This window comes from Rhipicephalus sanguineus, chromosome 3 (assembly GCF_013339695.2).
Source record: "Rhipicephalus sanguineus isolate Rsan-2018 chromosome 3, BIME_Rsan_1.4, whole genome shotgun sequence".
NCBI lineage: Eukaryota > Metazoa > Arthropoda > Arachnida > Ixodida > Ixodidae > Rhipicephalus > Rhipicephalus sanguineus.
The window spans coordinates 174769690-174789689 of NC_051178.1; the positions used below are offsets into that span (position 1 = coordinate 174769690).

Consider the following 20000-nt stretch of genomic DNA (forward strand, 5'->3'; position numbering starts at 1 on the left):
AACCCGGGCTTAAGCGCGGGCGTTTTTTGGCCCCGGCAGACGTGCCTGTGGCGCAACGGCCTCGGGCTTAAGCGCGCGTTGTTTTTCGGCTTTCTTTGTTTCGCCCCGGCAGACGCGGTTTCGTCTTTGCCGTGTTTTTCTGCCGCCCCGGCTGACGCGGTAGCGGACTTTGCCGTTTTCTTCGCCGCCCCGGCTGACGCGGTAGCGGACTTTGCCGTTTTCGTCGCCGCCCCGGCTGACGCGCTTTCGTGTTTGCCGTGTTTTTTCTGCCGCCCCGGCAGACGCGGTTTCGTCTTTGCCGTGTTTTTCTGCCGCCCCGGCTGACGCGGTAGCGGACTTTGCCGTTTTCTTCGCCGCCCCGGCTGACGCGGTAGCGGACTTTGCCGTTTTTTCCGCCGCCCCGGCTGACGCGGTGGCGGCCTTTGCCCCTCCGCAGCGTCTCCCGACATGTCTCAGCCACGCGGCTGCTCTGGCGAACCCGGGCTTAAGCGCGGGCGTTTTTTGGCCCCGGCAGACGTGCCTGTGGCGCAACGGCCTCGGGCTTAAGCGCGCGTTGTTTTTCGGCTTTCTTTGTTTCGCCCCGGCAGACGCGGTTTCGTCTTTGCCGTGTTTTTCTGCCGCCCCGGCTGACGCGGTAGCGGACTTTGCCGTTTTCTTCGCCGCCCCGGCTGACGCGGTAGCGGACTTAGCCGTTTTCGTCGCCGCCCCGGCTGACGCGCTTTCGTGTTTGCCGTGTTTTTTCTGCCGCCCCGGCAGACGCGGTTTCGTCTTTGCCGTGTTTTTCTGCCGCCCCGGCTGACGCGGTAGCGGACTTTGCCGTTTTCTTCGCCGCCCCGGCTGACGCGGTAGCGGACTTTGCCGTTTTTTCCGCCGCCCCGGCTGACGCGGTGGCGGCCTTTGCCCCTCCGCAGCGTCTCCCGACATGTCTCAGCCACGCGGCTGCTCTGGCGAACCCGGGCTTAAGCGCGGGCGTTTTTTGGCCCCGGCAGACGTGCCTGTGGCGCAACGGCCTCGGGCTTAAGCGCGCGTTGTTTTTCGGCTTTCTTTGTTTCGCCCCGGCAGACGCGGTTTCGTCTTTGCCGTGTTTTTCTGCCGCCCCGGCTGACGCGGTAGCGGACTTTGCCGTTTTCTTCGCCGCCCCGGCTGACGCGGTAGCGGACTTTGCCGTTTTCGTCGCCGCCCCGGCTGACGCGCTTTCGTGTTTGCCGTGTTTTTTCTGCCGCCCCGGCAGACGCGGTTTCGTCTTGGCCGTGTTTTTCTGCCGCCCCGGCTGACGCGGTAGCGGACTTTGCCGTTTTCTTCGCCGCCCCGGCTGACGCGGTAGCGGACTTTGCCGTTTTTTCTGCCGCCCCGGCTGACGCGGTAGCGGACTTGGCCGTTTTCGTCGCCGCCCCGGCTGACGCGCTTTCGTCTTTGCCGTGTTTTTCTGCCGCCCCGGCAGACGCGGTTTCGTCTTTGCCGTGTTTTTCTGCCGCCCCGGCTGACGCGGTAGCGGACTTAGCCGTTTTCGTCGCCGCCCCGGCTGACGCGCTTTCGTCTTTGCCGTGTTTTTCTGGCGCCCCGGCTGACGCGGTTTCGTCTTTGCCGTGTTTTTCTGCCGCCCCGGCTGACGCGGTAGCGGACTTTGCCGTTTTCTTCGCCGCCCCGGCCGACGCGGTTTCGTCTTTGCCGTTTTTTTTTTTTTTTTCTGCCGCCCCGGCCGACGCGGTGGCGGACTTTGCCGCGCGGCAGCGTCTCCCCACATGCCTCGGCGCCGTCGGGCGCGGCCGTTCTTTTTTTTTTTTTTTTTGCGGGCCCGGCAGACGTGCTTGTGGCGCGACGGCCTCGTCGTTTCTTCCTCTTTTTTTTTCTGTTTCTTCTCTTTTGTTTTTTTCGCCCCGACCGACGCGGTAGCGGACTTAGCCGCCGCGGGGCCGGCGCGGCTGATGCGGTGAATTCACTACTCAGAATTCGCTGGCCAGTTCGCACAGGAGAATTCAAACAAATTTCCGCGGGGAGAAACTCGGGAAGCCGTGAATAAATGAGAGCATGCAAGGAACAAGACGCACCACCTCTTTAGGTGGTGCGTGTGGTGGAACACATTCTCGGCAAGGAATCACAGGAATCCACCGAGGTAAAGAAGAGAAAACAGCAGAAGCATATCGTGTCCTTGTGCTCGTGTATTTTCGTCCTTCGTTTAGAGGATAAAACGTAAAAATGTGGCAAGAGAAAAAGCTGCTTCGTCGCAGCTTGAAACCCGCACATAGGCGACACACGGCAAAATACAAGTAAAGTGAATGCAGGATTTTCGCTTCGACGGCCTAAATAAAGGAGGAAATACGAACAGCGCGAACAATAAGTACGAACAGGTACGAAACTACATCGCGACATGCATTTACTAATTACTATAAGTTTCATTTTTGTCATATTACCAGGAGTAGGCTTGTGCGAATAGTAAATTTCAGGTCCGAAGCTGATAGTGATTTGGTCGAAGCGAATTTCGACGCGAATTCGAATAGTTTATATCACATATTATAAAGAAAAACGAGCACGTCTGTCATGGCCCAACTAACCAGCGAAGTATTTTTAAAGTTGAAAACGGACATATCTCATTCTTTTTGGTTCAAAGGGAAGTGGAAGCAACTTTGAGTAGTAGCAGGATTCGACTTTTGGTAGAGTGCAAGTGATAACCTGTAAAATATGTTACCTTGTCAAATTTTGTACACTTAGAGCATATAAGCCAGTACATCCGGCTTCTAAACCTGAAAAACAAAATGATGAATCGATGTGAGGGTAACTTCAGAATCCCGCATATTTAGAAGGATTTCTGCAGCCCCGTATTCTGCAATGTGAATTCAACGTTCCTTGCATGCCGCTTCTTGTATGTTTGGGTAATTGGAAAACCCGCTCAAATAGATTTCTCACAGTCCCAGTGACTTTGAATGAACGGTGGTTTACTGTATCTTAATTTAACACTGAAGTGGGGCTTCGCCGCAGTGAGGATTTCTCCTGGAAAGGTGTATTCACGGTATAGCGCACCTCCACTGCAGCGAAACCACCTTTACAGGGGGTTACATGCGGTTTATGTATGTCTATTCGTTCGTTTCGAACACTTCGAAATTTCCTAGAATTTAAATTACTTTCGAAGCGAATTGGACTACTCTAATGTTCGTTCGAATATTCGCACAAGCCTAATAATCGGACATTGAATGAAGAAAACCTATTTAGGATACGAATGCCTTTCTTTTTTTTTTTTTGGCAACGCAGCGATCGAGTGTTTCTTGCTTCGGTAGTGTTAACGAATCTATGTCTGGCATTGTGTGCCGTAATGTGTGCGAGAGAAGAGGATATCATATGGTGGTTTGTACCTAAAGGCGAATGTTGCTTTTAGCCTTCTAGGTCTAAAAACTTGTCAAGCTTGCCAAGTTGAACACTCTTATGCGTTATTAGTAAGTTGAGGGTGTAGATTTTGTCAGATTTTATAATCCTCTGCTCACGAAAAAGTGGATCTGTGTGATCCGAGAACGGGGCGTTTTCAATAGACCTTAGTGCTCGAAAGGAAAACACATAGTGTCTTACTTTCAAAAAAATATATATATTAAAAATAAAAAAAACAGGTAATTCCAGAACGACAGCAGCAAAGTGCGGCAACACATCGAAAGGAAAAGCCTGAACGAAATGAGAACGCCCGATGGAAAGTTGTGTGCGTGGCTTTGGCTTTAATAAGCGCTTTGTCAGTGTTGGCAGAGCGCACCTGAAGCATTCACATCGTTTTTTTCGCCCACTTCCTCTCGGGAAACAGCCACTTTCATCGACAAGTCAAAAGACGATGCCGACGGTGATGGTCAGACAAGTGGCGCGTTTTATATCTTGTCTTTCGTAACCCGATGCTTACAACCGGCACGTTTCTATTTATCTTATTGTTATTTACAAATACTGCTGACTCAGTTATTGAGACACAGCAGGAGTGGATACAAACGTTCAACACAATGAAGAAAATACGACTTAACAAAATGCACGATTGCGCAACCCTTTTTCAAATAGCTGTGCATCGAGTCTGCGCAGAGACCCATCAAGCTCGTTCGATAGATGGACGGTCCGCGGAGAAAAGGAACACTTAAAACAGGTAAGACTACCTCTGAACGGGCATAATACTTAGGGGACTGAATCCACCTTCGGGCGCAGAAGCTGCAACGAACGAAATGTTGCGCTAGAACACTCAAGCCGGTGTGAACTGTCTCATGCAGGATGATTACACGGTCGCAAGTGCGCCGAAGTTCCAGAGACTGCAGCGATTAAAAAAAAAACGCGATAAATGCGATAAAAAGTAGGCGAGAACCGCCGGTCACAGCGACGAAAAATTAACCTTACTGTTTTTCTGTTTCTCTTTTTTTTTTTTTTTTTGAACAGATTCTAACATAGCCACGCTGTGGGGTGAACAAACAACCGACGCATGGTCTTGTACGCTCTCAATTTGCATTTCTTCTTTGTGGAGTTGCTGAAAGTGCATCGGAGATACGAATGTCTTCGAAGAGCCTTGTTGGAGATTGTTTCGACGCGCGTGTGCCATTTCAAATTTGTTTTCAGCGGTGTTTAACCAAGGTGTTTAAGGGCCACCTTCAGAAGTCGAGTTTTTTTCACGAGGTCGATGTCGAGCTTTCTTTCTTTCTTTTTTTTTTTCGGTGCACGCCTGAACATTGAGAAATGTGTAGCAACAAAAACCATCCTCCTATCGTCATTAGCTTTCGAGTTACAGGAAGTTTTCCATACCCCATGCTCGTATAGCGAAACCAAAACCACGTCGTGTTTTAAACGTAACTCTGCGTTTGTAATTGTTTTTGAATGCCTAAAAACGGCACATCTCTTGCAAGCTCTGAAATCGTTGTTCGCGTTTTTCTCACAATAACAATTTCCTCCAAGTCCTGTGACGCCAAATTTCATTACTTTTTCCTCAGTGTGTACTTCGAACGGAAATTTTGTATAATGGTTTACAACACGTATATGCGTGCAGTGAAATAGAATAAACGAAAGTGACGGAATAGTTTTAATTTCACGGCTATTTTTTTGCGAACAGGTTCAGTGTAAATTGGCTCTTTTTGCGCCGTCTTTCTGTTTTTTTTTTTTAACCTTACTTCTTCGATTCTTGCTGCATAATATTTATCCCAGTTCATTGCATAGCTGCAACCGTTAGTTACGCAAATGTCAAAGCTTTACTGACTTAGGCCACCCAGCTGTCACTTATCAGGGCTGGCGTGATTGCCACTTTTAATGCAATTGTTGGCAAAGATATTGAACTACAAATGGCTGGGTAAGCTGAATAAGACATGCTTGTTTTGAACAAAAAGTCATTTCAACGCTAGCTGCTCCTGAAGAAAAAAAAATGTTTTTTTTTTGAGTGGCCTACCACCTTCAACTGCGTGACACGAGCTAGAACGACGCCACCTTTAGTATATATAAAAATTCAAAGGGGCCCTGCAACACCTATCTTAGTTATATTGGAATAGTCTCATTATTGACGTATGACACTTCACGAGTCATATGCCGCAAAAAGTTTTCGAATCCGTCAAGTCTAAGTGGTGTTACCAAATTATAGAGATCACGTTCCGCAGCTTTCTCCCTCAACTCAACGCCGCGAGCGATTCATTAACTGGAATGCCCTTTCTTTTTTCTTGAACTGCAGACATCTGTCGCCCAGTTCGGCTTGCCGAAGAACAAGAAAAAAAAAATAAACAAAAAAAAAACGAACAAATAAAAAAAAACGTTCGAGTGGGAATCGAACCGAGGACTACGGCGTGGCAAGCAGGTGTTCTACCGCAGAGCCCCGCCCTTGCTCACACGAACGTCGTGTAGTACAAGGAGCGTCGTTGACGCGTCATATTGTGAAGCATGTGAATCATCCGAGTGCCTCGTTTAAAGGCACGCCAACTACAAAGCTCGCAGGCACAACAGTTAGCAGTTAGCAGGCACAACAGTTAAAAAAAAGAAAATATTGTTTTGTTTTTTTTTTTGTTTTTTGCGGCGAGAGCCCATGTTGGCGGATTAGCAGTCAGCCGCCGATGTCCGTATCAGCTATCGCGGACAAAGCCAGAAAAAAAAAAAAGGTGCGCAAAAGGTTAGCCGCGATCGAGCGCGATTCGAACCCGGGACCGCTGCGTGGCAGCACAGTATTCTACCACAGAGCCACGCAGGTCATGCGAGCCCGCGACGCATTTATTTATTTATTTATTTAATTTAATTACAAATACTGCTACCTCGATAGAACGAGACATAGCAGGAGTGGGTACATGAGTTAGCAAATAAAACTACAAGCATACAAGACACTGAATCATACAAAGCAGAAGAGGGGACACGAGTTACAATGCGTGATGCTCGACATACAAGGCATCTTTAAAGCATCACGAAATGTGGTCCGGCAATTCCTCAGCAAACTGTTCATTTGGCCTTTCCCGCAAGGAACCATCTAAGCTGTTCCAAATTTCGACAGCGATTGGAAAAAAAAAACAAAGAGTACTTAAAGCAATTTGCAAATGGCTGAAAAGGAATAATATCAAGTGGGTGGGATCGGCGCGTGGCACGCCTAGTGGAATGAGTGAAAGATATCGGCGCTTGGATGCGACTGTGTCCAGGTACAATCTGATTGGGCAGTGCGATACGCTGAAGCGTGCCTTCGATGAGCCAAAGTTTCTAACGACAACGCGCATGCGTGAGCAGAAGGAGAAAAATCGTGGTCATATCTGCGAAAAATGAACCGTATTGCTTTCTTTTGTATGGCCTCAAGCCTATTTATGTCAGGCACAACGGTTAGCAATACTCGCTGCCGCTGCGGGGGGGCTGGTGGGGGGGGGGGGGGGTTGGCGGGTTCGAATCCGTCTATTCTGTGCTGGTGTCTCAATTGAATACAATTTTTTTTTTGTGTTACACTATTTAGACAGCCGAAGCGGCGGCATCCTTTTGCCGGCTTGTTGCTTAACCGCTTGCTTCGTCTGACACGGCTCGATCGTGCATTGGTGGTGCATTGGCGGCGCTTGGATGCGACTGTTTTGTGACGCGGAAAATGGAAAGCCGTGCAGCCGAAAGGCCTGTATATCTGAAATTTGCACGTAGCGCCGCCTATGGACAGCAAAACAAAACAACAAAGTCGCAGTCAATGGCCTTCGAGATGCCAGTATCAGCCGCACACGCCCATCTTCGAGGGCACGTAACCGGAGGCCCTGGAGCGCAGTGCGTCAGTTCCGTCAGCGGTTGAACGGGAAATATTGCTTTTTCCTTTTTTCTTTTTTTTTTTTTTGCGCCGAGAGCTGTCGCCGGACCGCGACAGCGGAGCCGACGTTGGGGGATTAGCAGTCAGCCGCCGATGTCCGTATCAGCTATCGCGGACAAATCGACAGAGAAAAAAAAAAAAAGAAAAGGTGCGCAAAAGTTTAGCCGCGATCGAGGGGGATTCGAACCCGGGACCGCGGCGTGGCAGCCCAGTATTCTACCACAGAGCCACGCAGGTCATGCGAGCCCGCGACGCATTTATTTATTTATTTATTTAATTTATTTACAAATACTGCTACCTCGATAGAACGAGACATAGCAGGAGTGGGTACATGAGTTAGCAAATAAAACTACAAGCATACAAGACACTGAATCATACAAAGCAGAAGAGGGGACACGAGTTACAATGCGTGATGCTCGACATACAAGGCATCTTTAAAGCATCACGAAATGTGGTCCGGCAATTCCTCAGCAAACTGTTCATTTGGCCTTTCCCGCAAGGAACCATCTAAGCTGTAACCATCTAGGCCTTTTTAAATCACAACAATGCTCTAACTTTGGTGCCCTTCTCACTGAGATAATATTAAAGTTTATTGCCTAAGTGGAAGCTAATAGTGGGGAAGGTGCAGATAAAGTGGTCCACTGAAAATCCCCCTCAGACTCTATAAGTTAACGAAACTCGAACATAAGGAAGGGCTGAAATTAAATTTGTAAAAACATTTTGCCCTTAAAATTGATAATTGGCCTCAAGGCAGCCTTAGAAAGCCTTTGCTATTTACGCAATTTCAATTAAAACTCTCGATGTTCATAGAGTTTCGAAGAAAAAAACAAGATGAGTAGTAAATTCCACGTGCTAGATGGACGCACTGGTGGCGCCTGGCGCGAGCACTTTCAGCAAGGAGCGTTGCTCAGTGGTAGAACACCTGCTTGCCACGCAGACGGCCTCGGTTCGATTCTCACTCGGACCCTCAGATTTTTTATTTATTTATTTTACTAGCATCTTTATGGACAATTCACGGTGTCTTTTATTTCCGAAGTAATTTCAAGAAATAGCGCGGCTACGTGGTGGAACACCCGCTTGCAACGCAGGCGGCCTGGGTTCGATTCTCACTCGAACCCGAAGACTTTTATTGTTTATTTTATTTGCGCCTTTCTCGATTTTTCGGTCACGGGCAAGATGACGATTTTTCGCTCACCAGCAACGACGCAGACGCCGGAACTTCTGACAAGCGAGCTCTTTAACACTGACGCGTTGAAAAGGGACGCCCCATTAGCATGATTTGATTGAACTAATTTATCATCGATATCTAGCGTCCCGTCCAATGCGCGAGCTTACTCAAAAGGCCGTTAAAACGTCACTCGAAAAATGCATTGCCAAAAACGAACCTGTGTTAATTTGAGCGAATAAACAACCTCCTAATGAGGATCCGGAATTTCACATTTGAAACGCTACTACGAGGAGCAGGTGAGCCTTTTAGCGGACGAATACATTAATTTTGAGAAATGTATAATGAGAGGATCAATTGGTGCGTGATGTTCACCTTAAAAATTTGAAATAAGCAATAAAAATAAAATACTGAAAATGAAATTATTAGAAATATTTCAACACAACTCACCTGGCAAATGTTGTTAACCAATGACAATTTCGTTATCAACATTTCGTAGGATACTACAATTAAAATATTTCCAAAATGACTCTCAAGCTTTTTTTATTAAAACCCTTTTTTTCCATTCGGACGTACATAACTGTGTATATAAAAATAATAAATATTCCCCCTAAAATTGATAAGGATTCTTCTTATTATTATTATTAATTTTGAAACGATGGTAAATCAATCAACAAATTAAAAAGTTCACGATAAAAACGCCGCTAAGTAAATTAAGCGTTGGTTGAGGATATCTAATGCAAATAATTGATGAAAAAATAAGTAATTTACATCCAGACAGTATTGCGGTGTTGAGTATGCAAATTTTGGAGATGCGTAAAAATAAATCCCTTTCTGGAATTGAAAGACTAAGTCAAACTTAAATCCATATTTCATTAGGTGGTAGGCCACCTTCAAAAGACGAAATTTTCTCACGAGTTGGATTTTTAGTTTTTTTTTTGTTTTGTTTTTTGTGCCCGCCCAAACACTCGAAACTATGTTGCGGCAAAAATTATCCTCCTATCGGTCATGAGTTTGCAAGTTACAGCAAGTTTTCCATACCCCATGCTCACATAGCGAAACCGAAAACACATTCTGCTTTTTTTTTTCGGAAGTGTCGTTTCCTCTATATTAACGATATTCACAATACTTTATACATTTTACTTTGACTGTTACATAAGAGGGTGTCATTGAATATAACTTTGTGTTCCGAATTGTTTTTAAATCTCTAAAAACGGCCACATGGGGCACGCACACCTCTCGCAAGCTCCGAGATCTTTGGTTGCGTTTTTCTCAAAATAAGAATTTGCTGCAAATCATGTGACGCTAATCTTTCATATCTTTTTTCTCTGTGTGCACTTCGAACTGAAATTTTGTATGATAGTTTGCAACACGTATACCTGTGAGGTAAACTAGATCAAAAGGAATTGATGGATTATTTTTGAATGCACAGCTGATTTCGCAAACAGGTTCAGTCTAAATTGGCTCCCTTTCCCCGTCTTTCTGGTTTTTTAACATTACTTCCTCAATATTTCCTGTATAATATTTATCCTAGTTCATTGCATAACTCCAACCTTCAGTAACGCAAATTCCAAAGCCTTACTGAAATAAGCCACACATTAGTCACTTATCGCGGCTGGCGTGACTACCACTTTTAATGCGATTTTTGACAAAAATCACCTCGCCCCCCCCCCCCCCCCTCCAAAAAAATATTATTATTTCGCATTATAAATGGCTGGGTAAGTTGAAAAAGACGTGTTTGTTTTGAAGAAAGAGTTCTTTCTACACTGACTGCTCCTAAAAAATTTTTTTTCACTGCCCTACCAGCTTAGGTAGCTTCAACTTACGGCAACTTACACAAATTACTTAAATTTCATTGCAATATCAAGACTATTCATTTTTCGGTATTATTTAAAAATACACGTTATGAAGAATTGAATTTCTTTATAAGATAATATTATTTATACTCTGCATTTATATACCCACGCTTAATTTACCTGGGGTACTTGAATTCTTCATTAGAAATGGCTATGGATCAGGTTTAAGGTTGCTGGTGATAATAAGACCTCGTTATGGCACTGAAACAATATGCAGCGCATATTTAGTCAAAATTTATTGAGTGCCAATATCGATATTTATTTGCGCCACATGTTCATTCCACTTAATGAGCCCTTATCATGTTACCCTTGCTCCTATAATGACGGCATTGCTCCATTTACCTAAAGGTTTATTCGCTAATGCCTAATTATACATCTTTCTCTTTGAGTGAATACAAGTTAGGATAATTAGTTCAAAGATTTCAAACTCATTACTTACAATCATAGCAATACAGATGAATCATGTTTTTAAGAACAAGACGTAATTTAAAAACAAGACGCGGAACGAGATCGAGCGTGCCGGTACGCGTGGGAGCCGCCTTCTTCGGCACGTTCCCCGGCGGCGGTCGCACGAGTACGGCAACCGCGTCGGCCGGGGCGACATTTCGAGCGCCGAAAGACGGGGAACCGCTGTTCGCATCGCTCCCATTTTCGGCGAGGATACCGGTGGCGCACGCCCGACGAGATCGAGCGTGCGGGAGCGCGCGGGAGCCGCGTTCTTCGAGACGTTCCCCGGCGGCGGTCGCACGAGTACGGCAACCGCGTCGGCCGGGGCGACCGACCCACGGGGGTCTGGGCGCTTATCGCTGCTACTCTAAGGGGCATCGGCCGCCCCAGCACACGGCGCGCCACTCGCAGAGACAAAGTCCGAAACCGCGTCTGCCGGGGCGGCGGCCCCCGGAGACTTAAGTCCGAATCCCGTCAGCCGGGGCGACATTTCGAGCGCCGAAAAAACGGGGAACCGCTGTTCGCATCGCTTCCATTTTCGGCGAGGCTACCGGTGGCGGACGCCCGACGAGATCGAGCGTGCCGGAGCGCGGGGGAGCCGCTTTATTCGACACGTTCCTCGGCGGCGGTCGCACGAGTACGGCTACCGCGTCAGCCGGGGCGACATTTCTAGCGCCGAAAAACGGGGAACCGCTGTTCGCATCGCTCCCATTTTCGGCGAGGATACCGGTGGCGCACGCCCGACGAGATCGAGCGTGCCGGAGCGCGCGGGAGCCGCGTTCTTCGAGACGTTCCCCGGCGGCGGTCGCACGAGTACGGCAACCGCGTCGACCGGGGCGACATTTCGAGCGCCGAAAAACGGGGAACCGCTGTTCGCATCGCTCCCATTTTCGGCGTGGATACCGGTGGCGCACGCCCGACGAGATCGAGCGTGCCGGAGCGCGCGGGAGCCGCGTTCTTCGAGACGTTCCCCGGCGGCGGTCGCACGAGTACGGCAACCGCGTCGGCCGGGGCGACCGACCCACGGGGGTCTGGGCGCTTATCGCTGCTACTCTAAGGGGCATCGGCCGCCCCGGCACACGGCGCGCCACTCGCAGAGACAAAGTCCGAAACCGCGTCTGCCGGGGCGGCGGCCCCCGGAGACTAAGTCCGAATCCCGTCAGCCGGGGCGACATTTCGAGCGCCGAAAAAACGGGGAACCGCTGTTCGCATCGCTTCCATTTTCGGCGAGGCTACCGGTGGCGGACGCCCGACGAGATCGAGCGTGCCGGAGCGCGGGGGAGCCGCTTTATTCGACACGTTCCTCGGCGGCGGTCGCACGAGTACGGCTACCGCGTCAGCCGGGGCGACATTTCTAGCGCCGAAAAACGGGGAACCGCTGTTCGCATCGCTCCCATTTTCGGCGAGGATACCGGTGGCGCACGCCCGACGAGATCGAGCGTGCCGGAGCGCGCGGGAGCCGCGTTCTTCGAGACGTTCCCCGGCGGCGGTCGCACGAGTACGGCAACCGCGTCGGCCGGGGCGACATTTCGAGCGCCGAAAAACGGGGAACCGCTGTTCGCATCGCTCCCATTTTCGGCGAGGATACCGGTGGCGCACGCCCGACGAGATCGAGCGTGCCGGAGCGCGCGGGAGCCGCGTTCTTCGAGACGTTCCCCGGCGGCGGTCGCACGAGTACGGCAACCGCGTCAACCGGGGCGACATTTCGAGCGCCGAAAAACGGGGAACCGCTGTTCGCATCGCTCCCATTTTCGGCGTGGATACCGGTGGCGCACGCCCGACGAGATCGAGCGTGCCGGAGCGCGCGGGAGCCGCGTTCTTCGAGACGTTCCCCGGCGGCGGTTGCACGAGTACGGCAACCGCGTCGGCCGGGGCGACCGACCCACGGGGGTCTGGGCGCTTATCGCTGCTACTCTAAGGGGCATCGGCCGCCCCGGCACACGGCGCGCCACTCGCAGAGACAAAGTCCGAAACCCGTCAGCCGGGGCGACATTTCGAGCGCCGAAAAACGGGGAACCGCTGTTCGGATCGCTCTCATTTTCGGCGTGGGGACCGGTGGCGCACGCGCGACGAGATCGAGCGTGCCGGAGCGCGCTGGAGCCGCGTTCTTCGAGACGTTCCCCGGCGGCGGTCGCACGAGTACGGCTACCGCGTCAGCCGGGGCGACATTTCGAGCGCCGAAAAACGGGGAACCGCTGTTCGCATCGCTCCCATTTTCGGCGTGGATACCGGTGGCGCACGCCCGACGAGATCGAGCGTGCTGGAGCGCGCGGGAGCCGCGTTCTTCGAGACGTTCCCCGGCGGCGGTCGCACGAGTACGGCAACCGCGTCGGCCGGGGCGACCGACCCACGGGGGTCTGGGCGCTTATCGCTGCTACTCTAAGGGGCATCGGCCGCCCCGGCACACGGCGCGCCACTCGCAGAGACAAAGTCCGAAACCCGTCAGCCGGGGCGACATTTCGAGCGCCGAAAAACGGGGAACCGCTGTTCGGATCGCTCTCATTTTCGGCGTGGGGACCGGTGGCGCACGCGCGACGAGATCGAGCGTGCCGGAGCGCGCTGGAGCCGCGTTCTTCGAGACGTTCCCCGGCGGCGGTCGCACGAGTACGGCTACCGCGTCAGCCGGGGCGACATTTCGAGCGCCGAAAAACGGGGAACCGCTGTTCGCATCGCTCCCATTTTCGGCGTGGATACCGGTGGCGCACGCCCGACGAGATCGAGCGTGCCGGAGCGCGCGGGAGCCGCGTTCTTCGAGACGTTCCCCGGCGGCGGTCGCACGAGTACGGCAACCGCGTCGGCCGGGGCGACCGACCCACGGGGGTCTGGGCGCTTATCGCTGCTACTCTAAGGGGCATCGGCCGCCCCGGCACACGGCGCGCCACTCGCAGAGACAAAGTCCGAAACCGCGTCTGCCGGGGCGGCGGCCCCCGGAGACTAAGTCCGAATCCCGTCAGCCGGGGCGACATTTCGAGCGCCGAAAAAACGGGGAACCGCTGTTCGCATCGCTTCCATTTTCGGCGAGGCTACCGGTGGCGGACGCCCGACGAGATCGAGCGTGCCGGAGCGCGGGGGAGCCGCTTTATTCGACACGTTCCCCGGCGGCGGTCGCACGAGTACGGCAACCGCGTCAGCCGGGGCGACATCTCGAGCGCCGAAAACCGGGGAACCGCTGTTCGGATCGCTCTCATTTTCGGCGTGGGGACCGGTGGCGCACGCGCGACGAGATCGAGCGTGCCCGAGCGCGCGGGAGCCGCGTTCTTCGAGACGTTCCCCGGCGGCGGTCGCACGAGTACGGCAACCGCGTCGGCCGGGGCGACCGACCCACGGGGGTCTGGGCGCTTATCGCTGCTACTCTAAGGGGCATCGGCCGCCCCGGCACACGGCGCGCCACTCGCAGAGACAAAGTCCGAAACCGCGTCTGCCGGGGCAGAGGCCCCCGGAGACTAAGTCCGAATCCCGTCAGCCGGGGCGACATTTCGAGCGCCGAAAAAACGGGGAACCGCTGTTCGCATCGCTTCCATTTTCGGCGAGGCTACCGGTGGCGGGCGCCCGACGAGATCGAGCGTGCCGGAGCGCGGGGGAGCCGCTTTATTCGACACGTTTCTCGGCGGCGGTCGCACGAGTACGGCAACCGCGTCAGCCGGGGCGACATCTCGAGCGCCGAAAACCGGGGAACCGCTGTTCGGATCGCTCTCATTTTCGGCGTGGGGACCGGTGGCGCACGCGCGACGAGATCGAGCGTGCCGGAGCGCGCGGGAGCCGCGTTCTTCGAGACGTTCCCCGGCGGCGGTCGCACGAGTACGGCCACAACGGCGGACCCATGGCGGTCTGGGTGCTTATCGCTGCTATCTTAAGGGGGCACGTGCGGCCCCGGCAGACGCGGATGAACTGCATGCTGCTCTTCAGCGCGCGTCTTTTTCGCGCCCCTGACTCGACGAGGAACGTTGTCCAGTGCGTGCCGCTGCGACTTGAGCGCTGTTGCGCGATGGACGGTCCTTCTTAGCGTTGGGCACCGAGACAGACCCGAACCGCGTCAGCCGGGGCGACGCCGGCCGACGACGTGGGCGACAAGTCAGGCACGCTTTCGCACGACATCCCCGGTGAAAATTTCACGAGTACGGGGCCGTTGTTTACGACTTGGGCATGGTGCTGCCGACGTAGAGATGCGCCGATTCGTCGCCGGCTCGAGGTGCCGCACGTTTTCGCACCACATCGCCGGTGAAAATTTCACGAGTACGGGCCCGTTCTTTACGACTTCGGCATTGTGCTGCCGACGTAGAGATGCGCCGATTCGTCGCCGGCTCGAGGTGCCGCACGTTTTCCCACCACATCGCCGGTGAAAATTTCACGAGTACGGGCCCGTTCTTTACGACTTCGGCATTGTGCTGCCGACGTAGAGTTGAGCCGATTCGCGGCCGGCTCAAGGTGCCGCACGTTTTGGCACGACGTCCCCGGTGAAAATTTCACGAGTACGGGGCCGTTGTTTACGGCTTCGGCATGGTGCTGCCGACGTAGAGTTGAGCCGATTCGTGGCCGGCTCAAGGAGGCGCACGTTTTCGCACCACATCGCCGGTGAAAATTTCACGAGTACGGGGCCGTTGTTTACGACTTCGGCGTCGTGCTGCCGACGTAGAGTTGAGCCGATTCGTGGCCGGCTCGAGGTGCCGCACGTTTTCGCACCACATCGCCGGTGAAAATTTCACGAGTACGGGCCCGTTTTTTACGACTTCGGCATCGTGCTGCCGACGTAGACTTCGTGGTCGGCTCAAGGTGCCGCACGTTTTCGACCGCATCCTCGGTAAAAAATTTACGAGTACGGGCAAAATGCGACCCATGGAGGTCTGGGTACTTATCGCTGCTATTATGTGGGGGTCCCAGAGAGCAGCTGCGCGAAAGCGACCGTGGTGTCTGATATGCGGCGGGCTTCGGCTTCGTCAAGCGTGTCCCACGTATTGCTCGAACGGGTACTCACGGCGCTCGTCTGCAGCCTCATCCGCTTGATGCGTTAGGGGCTGGTTGTCGGACGGAGCTGTTTCCACATATCGAGGTGTGTTCCGTATCGTCCTCGGGCGATTCAAATGCGAAAGCGCCGAAGACGCGGGCGTGACCCGTCGTCTGGCGGCTTTGCCGTCTCGGCTACGTTGCTAGTGCCGACCGGTCCGACAGTGCCGCGGGCTTGGGCAACCCGCATGGCGTGACCGAGTCGATGCAACGAATACGCGAGCATGAACGCGCTTCTTGCCGCGCGGCCACATTCTACCCTGCGGGGAGGAGGCTGCTGCGAGCTCGAACGCCGTCATCTCGGAGTGCAAAGTGCTACCCTTTGCGAAAACGAGCGTGTTGGGGCGCCTGAAGGTGGCCTCCGCAACGCAAAGGCTGCGTCCGGCCAGCCACCGGCGAGGACGGACGCGCAGTCGAACGATTACCTGGTTGATCCTGCCAGTAATCATATGCTTGTCTCAAAGATTAAGCCATGCATGTCTAAGTACATGCCGAAATAAGGCGAAACCGCGAATGGCTCATTAAATCAGTTATGGTTCCTTAGATCGTTTCTTCCTACTTGGATAACTGTGGCAATTCTAGAGCTAATACATGCAGTGAGCCTGGAGCCCTTTGGGTAACGGGTGCTTTTATTAGACCAAGATCGATCGGGTTTCGGCCCGTATTGTGTGGTGACTCTGGATAACTTTGTGCTGATCGCATGGCCACGAGCCGGCGACGTTTCTTTCAAGTGTCTGCCTTATCAACTTTCGATGGTAGGTTACTTGCTTACCATGGTTGTTACGGGTAACGGAGAATCAGGGTTCGATTCCGGAGAGGGAGCCTGAGAAACGGCTACCACATCCAAGGAAGGCAGCAGGCGCGCAAATTACCCACTCCCGGCACGGGGAGGTAGTGACGAAAAATAACAATACGGGACTCTTTTGAGGCCCCGTAATTGAAATGAGTACACTCTAAATCCTTTAACGAGGATCAATTGGAGGGCAAGTCTGGTGCCAGCAGCCGCGGTAATTCCAGCTCCAATAGCGTATACTAAAGCTGCTGCGGTTAAAAAGCTCGTAGTTGGATCTCAGTTCCAGACGAGTAGTGCATCTACCCGATGCGACGGCTCGGACTGAACATCATGCCGGTTCTTTCTTGGTGCACTTCATTGTGTGCCTCGAGATGGCCGGTGCTTTTACTTTGAAAAAATTAGAGTGCTCAACGCAGGCGAGTCGCCTGAATAAACTTGCATGGAATAATAGAACAAGACCTCGTTTCTGTTCTGTTGGTTTTTGGAATACGAGGTAATGATTAAGAGGGACGGACGGGGGCATTCGTATTGCGGCGCTAGAGGTGAAATTCTTGGACCGTCGCAAGACGAACTACTGCGAAAGCATTTGCCAAGAATGTTTTCTTTGATCAAGAACGAAAGTCAGAGGTTCGAAGGCGATCAGATACCGCCCTAGTTCTGACCATAAACGATGCCAACCAGCGATCCGCCTGAGTTACTCAAATGACTCGGCGGGCAGCTTCCGGGAAACCAAAGTATTTGGGTTCCGGGGGAAGTATGGTTGCAAAGCTGAAACTTAAAGGAATTGACGGAAGGGCACCACCAGGAGTGGAGCCTGCGGCTTAATTTGACTCAACACGGGAAAACTTACCCGGCCCGGACACTGGGAGGATTGACAGATTGAGAGCTCTTTCTTGATTCGGTGGATGGTGGTGCATGGCCGTTCTTAGTTGGTGGAGCGATTTGTCTGGTTAATTCCGATAACGAACGAGACTCTAGCCTATTAAATAGGTGCGGGGTTCCCAGCACCTTACAACCTTCTTAGAGGGACAAGCGGCTCCTAGCCGCACGAAACAGAGCAATAACAGGTCTGTGATGCCCTTAGATGTCCGGGGCCGCACGCGCGCTACACTGAAGGAAGCAGCGTGTCTTTATCCCTGTCTGAAAAGACTGGGTAACCCGTGGAACTTCTTTCGTGATTGGGATAGGGGCTTGCAATTGTTCCCCTTGAACGAGGAATTCCCAGTAAGCGCGAGTCATAAGCTCGCGTTGATTACGTCCCTGCCCTTTGTACACACCGCCCGTCGCTACTACCGATTGAATGATTTAGTGAGGTCTTCGGACCGATGTCCGGCGCGGCCTTTCGGTTGCGCCGGTCTGTTGGAAAGATGACCAAACTTGATCATTTAGAGGAAGTAAAAGTCGTAACAAGGTTTCCGTAGGTGAACCTGCGGAAGGATCATTACCGGATCGTGAAGGGTGAGCGCCGCAGTTGCGTCTGCGCCCGACACTTTCTGCCGCCGCCCCCGTTTGTACGCGGGGGTGGCTTTTCCCCACGGGGCTGCCTGAATGTGGAGCGGCACCCCGTGACAAATTGTTGCGCCCAGCGGACGCCAACACCGCGACCTTGGACGGTCGGCCAGGTGGCGAAAGCGGGTATAAACGGCGTAACGCACATCTGGGTCGGCTTTCGACCCGCCACTGCACCGTGGCTCGAAGCGCTCGGACGTCCCTGTCCGGCCGTTGCGGGACCGCCAAGTACGGGAGGAAAGGCGGAGCGCGAACGGTCGGTCACGTCGGTCGAAGGCGAAGCCGCGCGTTGCCGAAAGGGAACCGCGGCCGAGTGCCCTCCCGTCCGTTCGAGCGCGCAAGAACGAGGCCCGACAATTGCGCGACGCCGCCAAGTACGAGAGGAACGGCGAACGCGTCGGCGGTCGGTCATGGAACTTGGCGATGCGATGGCTCGGCCGCACAGCGGCCCAGAAATCCCGCCCTCCGCGGCAAATGCCACCGCGCTCTTGGGAGAGCCGGAGGCTGCCGGCCGGTTCTTGCAGGCGAGGCGAGGTATACGGCGCCGGTTCGCGGTAATGCGCGGCCGGTCAAGGCACGGCGATGTGACGGTGCGGCTGCGTAGTACTCTGAAGGGGAATCGTACGCTCCGCCGTCCCGCCCTCCGCGGCGTGTTGTGTGCAACCGATAGGATGTAGCAGCGCCGGCCGGGTCTCGACCTCGCCACCTCGACTCGGTGCGAGATCGCGGATAGGGGCGCCGACGTTGGCAGGCTTTTCGCCCGCCGCCGAGGGAAAGGCGGCGCTTGCTGCGCAGTACCGAGAAGGGAACCGCGGCTTTGCCACGTCGCGCTCGCCGCGATTAGCGGGTCAGCGCGCTTTGGGAAGGTGCCGCGCCACTGGTCGAAAGAGGACGGACGAGGGACTTGGACGTCCCTTACTTCCGCCTCGAGTAGACTTGGTCGCGGCTCCGGCGCCGAAAGTGGTCCTTGGCACTGGCCTGGTGGATTTTGGAGTGCCGCGCGAGTACGGCGCGCCGGGCTCCACCCGTTGGCTGAAGTAGGCAGCCGGATCGGCATTTGGTGTGAGTTGAGCAAACTGTGGAAGCGAAAGTGCGTGCGAGAAACACCATCTCGAAATATGGGTGGCACGCGACTGGGTCCCGGGAAGCGGTGGGTGGAAAGGGACCCGCCCGAAGGGCAAAAAAGTCGCGAAACGAGACAGCAGACTCGTGTCGATGGGGCCGAACACTCCGCTCCTCCAGGGAGCAAGACGGAGGCGGCCCACCCGAGGCAGTGTAGCCGCCGAGACCCGCAACGCATGCCGGCTCTTATCTGTTGGTCGGTGTGCGATTTTCAAATGTTAGGTGGGTCGATGAGTGCGAGCACACAAAGAAACCTACGGGTCCGGCCTGGGAAACCGGCTTCGACGAAACCCTGAAAACGAGATGAAAAGCACGCGCGAGTAGCGGAAGCGACGCGCCCACGAGAACCACCGTTGTTCGATTCGCGGCCGCCGAACAGGCGCGGCGGAGTTGGGGGAGAGCGCGCTGGAAAGCGCCCTCCGAAGCCACCGTTGGGTCAAGTGCCTAAAACCACTGGTTGTAACTGTACGGAATTGAACAATCATTTTTTCACGACTCTAAGCGGTGGATCACTCGGTTCTCGGGTCGATGAAGAACGCAGCCAGCTGCGAGACTTGGTGTGAATTGCAGGACACACTGAGCACTGATTCTTTGAACGCACATTGCGGCCTTGGGTCTTCCCTTGGCTTCGTCTGTCTGAGGGTCGGATCACATATCAAGAGAGACTTCGGCGCACAAGGGAACGTGAGCCGTCGACTCGTTTTGACCGTGTCGGCATCACGGACAGCACGTTGAACGCTACGGCAAAGCGACAACGGCCGCTCGAAAGGCGAGAGACGGTGGCGAACGTCGTGCCGGAGGCCCGACCGAAACGGGGCAACCGACTGCACCGAGGTGATGGCACCAACAAAGACCGCCGCAGGACTC

The 20000-nt window shown here is 53.5% G+C and overlaps 2 non-coding genes across 2 annotated transcripts; both read left to right on the top strand.

The window, feature by feature from the left end:
- Positions 1–16131: 16131 nt before the first annotated feature.
- LOC119388475 (small subunit ribosomal RNA) lies at positions 16132–17946 on the top strand. The gene has a single exon (XR_005182756.1). It is a non-coding gene; the product is annotated as a small subunit ribosomal RNA (ribosomal RNA).
- Positions 17947–19626: 1680 nt separating this feature from the next.
- On the top strand, positions 19627–19779 carry LOC119388438 (5.8S ribosomal RNA). Its single transcript, XR_005182722.1, has one exon. It is a non-coding gene; the product is annotated as a 5.8S ribosomal RNA (ribosomal RNA).
- Positions 19780–20000: the final 221 nt, after the last annotated feature.